Source organism: Humulus lupulus, chromosome 1 (genome assembly GCF_963169125.1).
Source record: "Humulus lupulus chromosome 1, drHumLupu1.1, whole genome shotgun sequence".
In the NCBI taxonomy this organism is placed as follows: domain Eukaryota; kingdom Viridiplantae; phylum Streptophyta; class Magnoliopsida; order Rosales; family Cannabaceae; genus Humulus; species Humulus lupulus.
The window spans coordinates 220,257,854-220,268,807 of record NC_084793.1 but is presented as its reverse complement, the minus strand read 5'-3'; the positions used below and the strand labels follow the sequence as shown (position 1 = coordinate 220,268,807).

The 10,954-nt window shown below is 33.4% G+C and overlaps 1 long non-coding RNA gene across 5 annotated transcripts; it reads right to left on the bottom strand.

Moving 5' to 3' along the window:
- Window positions 1-648: 648 nt before the first annotated feature.
- Window positions 649-8,599, bottom strand: LOC133803544 (uncharacterized). Of its 5 annotated transcripts, XR_009878033.1 has the most exons (8): window positions 8,467-8,599; window positions 6,572-6,619; window positions 6,381-6,434; window positions 5,880-6,194; window positions 5,708-5,802; window positions 5,441-5,547; window positions 5,284-5,337; window positions 649-879 (listed from the first exon to the last, which is right to left on the bottom strand). It is a non-coding gene; the product is annotated as an uncharacterized LOC133803544 (long non-coding RNA). The 5 variants fall into 5 exon arrangements; XR_009878011.1 differs by having other exon boundaries at window positions 5,880-6,434; XR_009878044.1 differs by having other exon boundaries at window positions 5,901-6,434.
- Between the last annotated feature and the right edge of the window lie 2,355 nt (window positions 8,600-10,954).

The following is a 10,954-nucleotide window of genomic DNA, read 5'->3' as shown; positions in this document are numbered from 1 at the left end:
TGTGCACCATGCTACCATGCACTAGCACACACTAAATCACTAGGGTGCATTACTATCTATCATGCACCTTAGTGCATTCCACCATAGCTCACATAATTACCTCATTTGCCACACTTAAATAAAATGTAACACTAATAGTAAAATAACATGTTACACAATTATTCACTTATTAAATTAATTAACCAAAACATTTCTAACAATTAAATAAAATAACAAACAATCAAATAAAACAAATAAACAATTAAATAAAATAACAACACTTAAATAAAACAATTCATCACACTTAACATTTAAATCAAATAAAGCACAAAATTTTAAATAATCTAAAAAAAAAAATTTTGGTGCACTACAGTACTTTACATAACACTTTATCAGTGTTATGCAGATGTGTTGTTATACTGTCAACAACAACACACTTTTTGTGTTATTTTAATATATAGATAAGTGTTTAATTATGTTATTTATAGTCGATTATATAACACATTTCAATACTTATAAATTTGTGTTATACTACACTTTAGTATAACACTTTTTTTATGTTATACTACACTTTAGTATAACACGTGTTATATTAGCTTAGAGAAACATAATCTTTTTTTACTTACACAAAACTAGGAAAACAAATATGAAAGTTGAAGCCAAATAAGGTAACATAAATATATTTTTATTAATTACTCAAATGTAATTACAATATTTAGTCTACTAGTCTAGGCTTAAGAAATCATATTACAACATAATTTATGCCTAATTCAGATTCCTTTATCACTAAATACAAAATAAGAAATGTATACAAAAATTAGTGAAATACATTCTTCCATTCTAAAGGCCTCAACTACAAATGTTGTCAAGAATTGCTCCAAAGAAATCATCTCAATATACCTGCACATTGTAAAAAAAAGTCCTTTTATTATTAAGAACATAAGACTTAAGCTAGTTTCCACCTGTAAGCATATAAAGTTTAAATTTAATTTGTAATAACTCCAAAACTTGACAAAACAGCAGGGTATAGCAAGATGTACTACCATGCAAAACAACGACTGAAGCAACAAAACATGCAACTTAAAACAAGGCTTGTGAAATGTATCAAGATAACAAATATATCTATAAGAGCAACACAGACAAACATCAACATTTAGAAATGGTCAGAGAGAGAGAGAGAATGAAATAAAGGACCTATAACAACTGTTATGCTTGCAGTGATCACTACTAAGATACAAAAATGAATTAAAAAAAATCTGAAGCTTAAGAAGATGAGATTTTCAGATAACCAATACTAGACTAGTTAGAATCTCACATCCATTACTGGAGGAAGAAACCTAAATAATTAAATAATTAACAAGAAACTAAGATATACCATAAACAACATGACACAGGCATTATTTGAAGAAAAAATTGCTCATGAAACATTACCCATGGCTGGCTAAAGCATAAACAGGTTAAAAAGCAAGGCAAAAACATATATATTAGCATTGCTTCACTATACAAAAAGCATGGGATTTCCATAAACAATGAAAGTAAGAGATCTCAATTCCCAACTAGAAAATCAAAGCAGAAATATACCAACTAGAATGGGAAGCAAGGAGGATTTTTTTAAAGATGTTTAGGTAGGAACACAAGTCCTTGGAAACCTAGTAAGATATGAAAGTGTGTATGCATATGTATAGATAATTTTTATAAGATATGAAAGTTCATGAAGTAAATTGACAGGGAAATTTACACATAATCACACCAAGCCAACACACTTTTATCTTAACTATTTTAACAGACTTCAAATGTAACATTAAAAAAAAAACAGCAACTGCATCAGATGAGGTCTGGACTTAACAGAGCAGCAATCTGTACTACTAGGAAGGATGAAGCAATGTGTTAAAGAAAATACAAGTCATTCAGGAATTTAATCAAACAGATTCTATGCACACATTATCACATCAAGAGAAACAGAAAAAACTTCATAGATTATTATGCAAACATGTGTTTATGAAAAAACACACATAAATTTGTATAAAAATATGCAGTAAATTCAAAATAAATTTGGTTTCCTGTCTTCTGATGTTTCTGAGCCATGTATACTCTCACATGGGCTCCAAAGATAAAGCTTAGATATGTACATAAGTGGTAAGAGTGTTAAATGCAAACTAAAAATGGTGGTCTAGACTCTAGTATTGTGAATATGACACTTACTCTGAAACTCAAACCCAACTTGATGGGCTCCAAATACAAGAGCATGTGCAATATTCATATTTCTTAAATATATATACACATCTAAATCCCAGACCAAGCATATTCTATAACAACAGAAGAAAAAGAAATCCCAGACTAGATGCAATATTCATATATTTCATAAAATTATGCATAAAACAATATGAATCTACTTTCTCTAGTATAAGTATAGCTGGAATATCACAAAGATATCTTTCAAGAATAGTTGTAACGAATGACTCTGTACATGAATATTAATGCTTTCTTTAGTTTCTTCTTCTTTAGACTATAATTATCTAACTTTAAAATATTTCTATATCTTGGTTCCCATAGGTATCATGTCCAGCTAGTAGAGAGAAATGTTTGCTCTTCTAATGAGTTAGCCATTTACTTAAAGATTATCTAAGTTAATTCTGTTTGATCATCCATAAATAGTCTTGTACATTTTTGTGACAGTAGAGTATAAATGTTTTTTTGTTTTATTCAACCTTTTTCAATTTGTTTAATGAGAAAGGACAATAGTTATTATTACAGCTTCTGGATAGTTAAAAGCCTCATGATCTCTAGTACTAGTCAAGCACAAAATAATGACAGAGTAAAGAAATTTTTGAACTTTTCTATCCTAAAGTTTACAGTATATGAACTAGTTTAGTCCCTTCACTTTATCTTTTTTATTCTCTCTTTTCAATCTGAATATGATTCAAACCACTTGTAAAAAAATGTTCCGAACTAAAACTAGACAACAATCTTGGGTACAAATCGAAAAATTGAAATGAAAAGTGAAAAACTGAAGATTCCAACAGCCAGAATGTGACTCAAAACAAATTAACAAAACAAACTAATAGTAGTACGACCATAGTTAATAGAAATCACAAATATTAATAGCAATGTGAGAATGGTTAGAAATTAAGAAGTACACAAAAATGTGATCAAAGCAAAATGGGTAATGAAATCGATTATTTAAAGAATGTAACTTGATTGTCAGTAGTTTGAAGTGTTGCTATATACATACTATACTGTACTGTACTATTCTATACTATGTATCACTACATGTACACCATAATCAATAGATGAAAAGGCATGACAAATAAGAAGATATTCAAGCACCTTACTATTTCTGGGCTATGGAACATCAACAACTTCTTCTCCTATATTGATAAATAACAGAAACCCACTCTTATATTTGATTACACATATTCTTCTCTCCACAGCCCACCCCACACTCTTTGCCCAAAATAATTAAGCTCGTAATACAAGTTACTCTTCTTGTCCACAATACCCAAACATATAACACAGAAAAAGACCCAAAATTAGCCCACAACAAAAGATTCAATTTCAAGTACTCAACTACATGCCCAAAGTTTATTTGCTTAGTTTATATAAACTCACACAAAAAGCATATATATAATTCAAATATTCAGCAAATAAATTAACAAAAATAAGACAAAGAGTACTTATGATTAGCTTAATCCACTACAAGCACAAAGAGTACTTATAATATTATAGATGTTATGATAGTGTTGACCAAGACTTAAAAAGTTCCAACAAAATGAGGCAATGAAAATAACTAAATCTAAAAGCTTGTCTACATATGATACTGTATATTTACAAGCATTTTTTGTATGTGTGTGTAGTTTATTCAGTTTTTATGTTATATATAGAAATTTTGTTAGGCTAGTTGGCTCACTCTCTCAGCATTCTCTCTCTATGAATCAAGATGTATGTATATATCTATATGTATATATTTATGTTTTTTTGTTGTATTAGTTCTATTCTCTATTTTTTTGTATGAAAGGGGGAAGTTTTTGGCATTATTCTGTTGATGTTAAAGTGGTCAAGCATAATAACCAGATTGAGTTAAGTTACAGTTAATCCTAACCCGAATCAAACTAATTGTCAACCACTTACAGGTTTTACTGAAAATAGAAAGATATAAATTCAAATAACACAAAAAAAAATAGGGGATTGACCTTTTACTCACAACCTTAATCTGCTTCCCATTGATTTCTAAGGTTGAATCATCTACAACCTTAATGCTTCCTTTGAATAATCCATGAGTAGAGTCATATTTAAACATGTAGGCCTGGATAAAGAATAGAAAATATCATAACCATTTTCACATAATGGGATGACCTTAGAAGACAATGAAGAGTAACTGTTACTTAAGTTGAACTATTAGCAAAGGACATCAACTTAATAAAATACTCATTTCATTCAGATACATATAATTTCATGTAATATAAAGGTCATTCAAGGTAGCATCATAAGCCTATTAATGACCATGGTTCATCACTACAGCCACTACTCACCTTAGACCATAATCCAAAAAATGTGAGAAATTTTAAAGTGCCAAGTTAACAAGCTGCCATACTCTCAACTTGACATAAAAATAAGCTCACAAAAAATCACAATAAAATCCAAACTGCAAGCATTGCACACAACAAGCATAAGCATGATTCAAGTTAAATCTGAAAGAATAGAATCATTTTTTGATCAATAGATAATTGAGATAATTACATGCACCTAAATACTTGGTAACATTTATAGAGGGTTTAAGGTGATAATAATAATTTCAAAGCAATTAATGATCCGGATTTAAGACATCTCTCACATTTAATAGCAGTGAGAATATAAATTATTTAGTCAAAACTATGAAGAGAAGATAGCGTAAAAGTGAATTACAAGTCCAAGAGACTAGATGATTTCTTAAGAGAACAAACAATGAGCACCTCCATTCCTATGAGGTGTTTATCAAAATTAATAGTTACTGAAATAAAATGCAATTTCACATAACAGTTCCAGAAGCAATATGATACAACTCATTATTACAGGTAAGATCATTCTTTACCTCATTATAACTTTGTCGGTGAGCCAAGCAGTAACACTTCCAACAATATCTTCGATACTAATTATCCCTAAAAAAATGCAATAAGAAAACAAAACTCACATGTTATATTCTTAACCAATAAGCATAATGGTTGGTTGCTATGTAAAAAAAAATCAGCAGCATTACAGCTATTTTTCAATAAATCCTAAATTATCAAATTTGAAAAGTGAAAAGGTAAAAAAAAAAAAAAAGCTTACGTCTTCTGGCTTTGCTATATAATTCGAACTCAACTCACTAACATGGCAAAGTCCCTGAAAGAGAAGAATGAGAGAGCATTATCACTTCCCAAATTCACATCCCATCCATAGGAATTGAAGAGTAAATATATTGGCTAAAAAGAGGAACGAAATGTACCTCCCGTCCAGGTGCTATCTCTACAAAAGCTCCATAATTTGTTATTGACTTGATCTCACAGTTCTTGAGTGAGAGTTCAAAGGACAGAAACTCTAACCACTTAACAACTTCATAATCAACAAAGTCAAGAAGTCCACAAACAAAATCCTATTTTAGATAAACAAGATTTGTACAAACATTTAGGATGCTTCCCTGATCTACATCGTATAAAAACATAGAAAATAAACAATAATAAAAATAAATAAATCAAAGGACATAATCATATACCTATATATATCGCCTACACTTGGAACCATTGTCATATTACTTATAATTGCTCTAGCTTTTTCCAAGCTTAACAAATCCCTTGAGGTGATTTTCACCTGAAAATGCAATGAATTTGTTATAATTAGCTAGCAGTGATGAAAATGATATCCGGAATTAAAAAACAATTGCATACAAGGCTTTCTTCTGATCTTACAGTCCCGTCCTCTTCTGTGTCAATAGCATCTACTACTGTCTCTTCTATAATGCTCTTTACCTTCTTCCCACCACTACCAATGATTACATGTATATCTTCTCAGGTCTGACCTGTAGTCGAACAAGATCATGTAAACAAGAATCACAATACTGTTGCAAACCATCAATTCCAAGCATTGAAGCAATATATATATATTATATGGCTCCAAGCGTTAACAGGCCTTCATGACATGAATCAGGGGGGCATGCTTTGAAAGCGCTTTGGACGGAGGAGGTGAGCACTTCAACATTTCAGCTGCATTAATTCATGTAGACACACTCAATCATATAACAACAGGAAAAAAGAAAAAAAATGTTCAAATATTAAAGGCCCATACATGGAAATTTGGTGCAACAATATTAAAAATTGTAGTCAGAAATACTGCAAGAAGAAATTTGGGAAAATTTCATCACTATTTAGTATGCATCTTTGTAAAATTACCAAGGATATGCTTCCGACCATCCTTTGTTTGGTAGGGAAAGTAATTCCAGCCACCTAGAAAAATATGGTCAAGTGTTACTTCTTGTTATTACTACAGATGACCAATGTGAGAATACATCAAAATTGCATATTTTAGGCTTTTATGTTGAGAGAATTATTGGAATAGAACAATAGGATGAATATTGACTAACCTTAATGTCCATTTGAAAAGTAGTTACACCATCTTCATTTCCTGCGACCTGTAATCGTTGAATTATTTGTTACATTCCACTTGTAAAGTTTGGATCCTACTAACAGTCACATGCTTTATAAACTTATATTTATTAGAACATTTCTGTATTGATTTAAATTCATATTCCTCTTCTCTCTTCTCTCTTTTCCTCTTAGTTTTGACTTTATTATATTCTTTCTCTACCTGGAAAGGAAATTCTTTTCTTTTTGCATTTTAATATTGTTATTTTTTTGTCGTGGCTGTATAATCTTAATGACAACTTGGATACAGGGCTTTCTAATCTGAATTTTCAAGAAGAGGAGCTGAGATTTTCTGCCATGGAAGATTCCTCAAATGGGAAAGTGGAGGAGACACTTGAGGTAATACAATCTTCTCAAGATGAGTATAAAGAGGTTGTTGTTGGGGATGTGAAAAATGTGGAGATTCATGATGAAGATGATGATTACGAGCCTGCAAACAAGAGGGAAATTTCCATTTTTGAGCCCGAAGAGAAGAGACCTCAAGTGGAGGAAAGTTCTGAGAATAAAGATGATTTGAAACAAGTTGAGGAAGAAGAGGTGGCTGAGGAGAACGCTTTAACTTCTTTGGTTGAGGCTGAAGAGATTCCTCAAGTATTGGAAGATTTGGTGTCAAAGATTGAGGCTGTGACTTCTATTGTTTCAGGGGGGGAGTGAAGAGCCTGAATTGCCTTTATCAGATCAGAAGAATGAGACTAATAATGATAATAGTTCAGCCATGGCAGAACAAGTTATTGATGACCTCATTACTATATGTACCAAACACTGTACATAACAATAGACTTCGAAAAAGGCTGCAAAAGAACCCAAACACTCAACACAGTTGAATATGTATTGTACAGAATATTGATGACTAATTTTACTACTATATTAAACATGAGACATATTAACTCCACAAATTAATCAAATCATGAAAGAATATGATTATGTATATATATATATATATTATTGGATCCTTTTCTAACTGTATTATAAGGAACAATATAGTGTCCCATGTATTATATATTAGGATATATGTTTATATTTATATATTAAAGATTTGATATATAGAAAAACTATAACCTACATATCATGAAAGATTTGATGTATAAAGATATTCAGTGACTGAAATTACAACTAAAGTGCAGAAAACATGACCACTTCATTGGTGTGATAATCCTGTTTTCCACTCAAGATAGCTCATAAGAACCAAGCAGAGAATTGGTATATATATATATATATTTATTCCAACAATTGAAAAAGTAGGAGACTTATGCACCAAATATTATTAAGCCAAATATTTGTATACATACTAGAACCTTGTAAGTGTGCTCATATGGCCAATATCCAAGTTCAATTGAAAGGTCAGCCGCCAAGTCCATTCAACATAGCTCAATTTCCATACAAAAAGTTGATTAAAAAAAGCTATAATAATAACTCATTTTACTCATATATCTCACTGAAGCATTCCATCAAACATTTATTATGCATAGGTTTAGCAAAGCTTATTTTTATATAACAAGACCAATTTAAGCAGTCAAACTAAACAAAATTTACAAATAAATTGACACAAACATCAAATAACACAAATGCACTCTATACATACAAGTTTAGCCTACATACAAACATTCATTTATATTCCAAAACACACCATATTTAAACATAGAAATAAAGATCATTATTATCATGGTTGCAATAATAAAATTAACAAAGAGAACATTAATGATGAATCATTGATCAGTCATGAAAAAACAGAAAGAGAAATTGAAAGAAAAATGGTACTTAAAGTGAGGATTAGGGTTATAGTTGTAGAAATAGATGAGTGAAGATGGATAAATAAAGATGAATAAGTACATACCCATGCCGATGAGAGCTTGAAATTGAGATAGTGATTGCCAGAAATTGAGGAGCAATGGGAGAAATGTGAGAGAGAGATGGAGATGTCAAGAAATGGGAGAGAGAGACTAAACGTAAGATTCTCTTTTCATACTAAAAGTTTTCTCTTACTCTTTCTCTTTTCTCTTCTTCTTTCTCAACAACCCTAAATAACCAAATACCTTCTGGCTTTATGTGCCTCTTGGAAACTGGCACAAGCCACCGCTACTAGTCCTCAAACCAGTCCTCATCCCCCATCATCAAGTCCCGTAACCTCAAAACCCCTTCCGGGGACCCAAAAGAGTCCAGCTTGGCTTGCTCTGTGGGTAACCGGAACCGACAAATGGGCCAGGAGTTATGGTGAGTGAGCCAGGGCAGAATGCAGTCGGGATGGTAAAGATGCTTAAAGGAAGATTTCAAGCGGGGAGAGGCACAGATGGGTGTGAAGAAGAAAACGGGAGAGTTATAGGCGGGCTAGGAAAAAAGGGGAAAAAAATATAACAAGTTATAGGCGGGCACCAAAATAAATTAGCGCCATTTTTTTATTTTACCACATATATGTATATAATAATACTTTTTCAGGAGTATTATATTCTTGTGTTATGCTAAGGGATATTTGGTGTAGTGTCTCTAAATCCAAGGTAGCAAGGTCGGCTTGTAACTGCGGCGAAATTTCTTTCACTGTCATCACATAAGCACCTGGTTGTCGACTCAATGCATCTACCACCTTGTTTGCTTTTCCCGGGTGGTACAGAATGTCGCAGTCATAGTTGTTAAATAGTTCCAACCATCGACATTGTCTCATATTCAATTCCTTCTGAGTGAAGAAATACTTCAGGCTTTTGTGATCAATGTAGATGTCGCAGTGTATCCCGTATAGGTAGTGCCTCCATATTTTTAGAGCAAAAACCACTGCTGCAAGCTCCAGGTCATGAGTGGGATAGTTCTTCTTGTAATTCTTTAGCTGTCGAGAAGCATAAGAAATTACTTTTCTGTGCTGCATCAGCACTGCTCCCAACCCTCGGCCTGAGGCGTCGCTATAAATAGTATATCCCTCTGTGCCATTAGGGAATGTCAGCACTAGGGCAGTCGTCAATCTTGTTTTCAGCTCCTGAAAACTATTCTCACACTTGTTAGTCCATTCATATTTGATGTTTTTGCGAGTAAGGGCAGTCATTGGTGCGGCTATTTTGGAAAATCCTTCCACAAATCGCTGATAGTATCCAGCTAACCCAAGAAAACTTCTAACCTCATGCGCATTTTTCGGAGGTTTCCACTGCTTAACAGCTTCTATTTTGGTGGGATCTACTGAAATTCTGTCTCTTGACACTATGTGCCCTAGAAAACTTACTTTCTCTAGCCAGAATTCACACTTAGATAACTTAGCGTAAAGCTTTTCGTCACACAGCACTGGAGGACCAGTTCCAGATGTGTTGCATGCTCTTCCTAGCTTTTTGAGTATATTAGAATATCATCAATGAACACGACGACAAACTTATCCAAATACTCGCGAAATACTCGATTCATGAGATCCATGAATGCTGCAGGCGCATTGGTTAGTCCAAAGGACATCACTAAGAACTCGTAGTGACCGTAGCGCGTTCTGAAGGTCTTCTTTGGTATATCCGTCTCCTTAACCTTGAGCTGATGATAGCCTGATCGCAGGTCTATTTTGGAAAATACTGACGCTCCTTGTAGTTGATCGAAAAGATCGTCGATCCTCGGTAATGGATATCGGTTCTTGATCGTCACTTTGTTCAACTCCCGATAGTCAATGCACATTCTCATCGTACCGTCTTTCTTCTTAATGAATAAGATCGGGGCTCCCCACGGAGAATGGCTTGGCCTTATGAACTTCTTGTCCAGTAACTCTTGCAGTTGTGACTACAACTCCTTGAGTTCAGCTGGTGCCATTCTGTAAGGAGTCTTTGAGATCGGCGCAGTTCCCGGAATCAACTCTATTTCAAACACAATCTCTCGGTCTGGTGGAATCCCTAGGAGATCTTCAGGAAATACATCAGAAACCTTGCACACAACCGGTACGTCCGATGGTTGTTGACTCGTTTCTTTATCCTTATCCACTATGTTTGCTAGAAAACCGATGCACCCATCACTCAACATTTTTCTCGCCTTCGTTGCAGAAATCATGGGACACTTCTTTTCTCTTGACGTACCCTTGAACTCGAATGGTTCTTCTCCTGCTGGGGTGAAGACCACTTTTCTGCGCTTGCAATTGATAGCAGCTCCATATTTGGTTAACCAATCCATCCCAAATATGACATTGTATTCATGTAGGTCCAAGACTAACAGATCTACCATCAGCTCATGATTTTCAACCCAAACTGGTACGGCTCTAACCCATGTCCGCACCAGCATATCCTCTCCCGAAGGCAAGGATACCCCACAAATAACAAGCATAGGCTCGGGACTTCTATTTAATTTTTCCACAAAGGATGCAGATACGAAAGAAT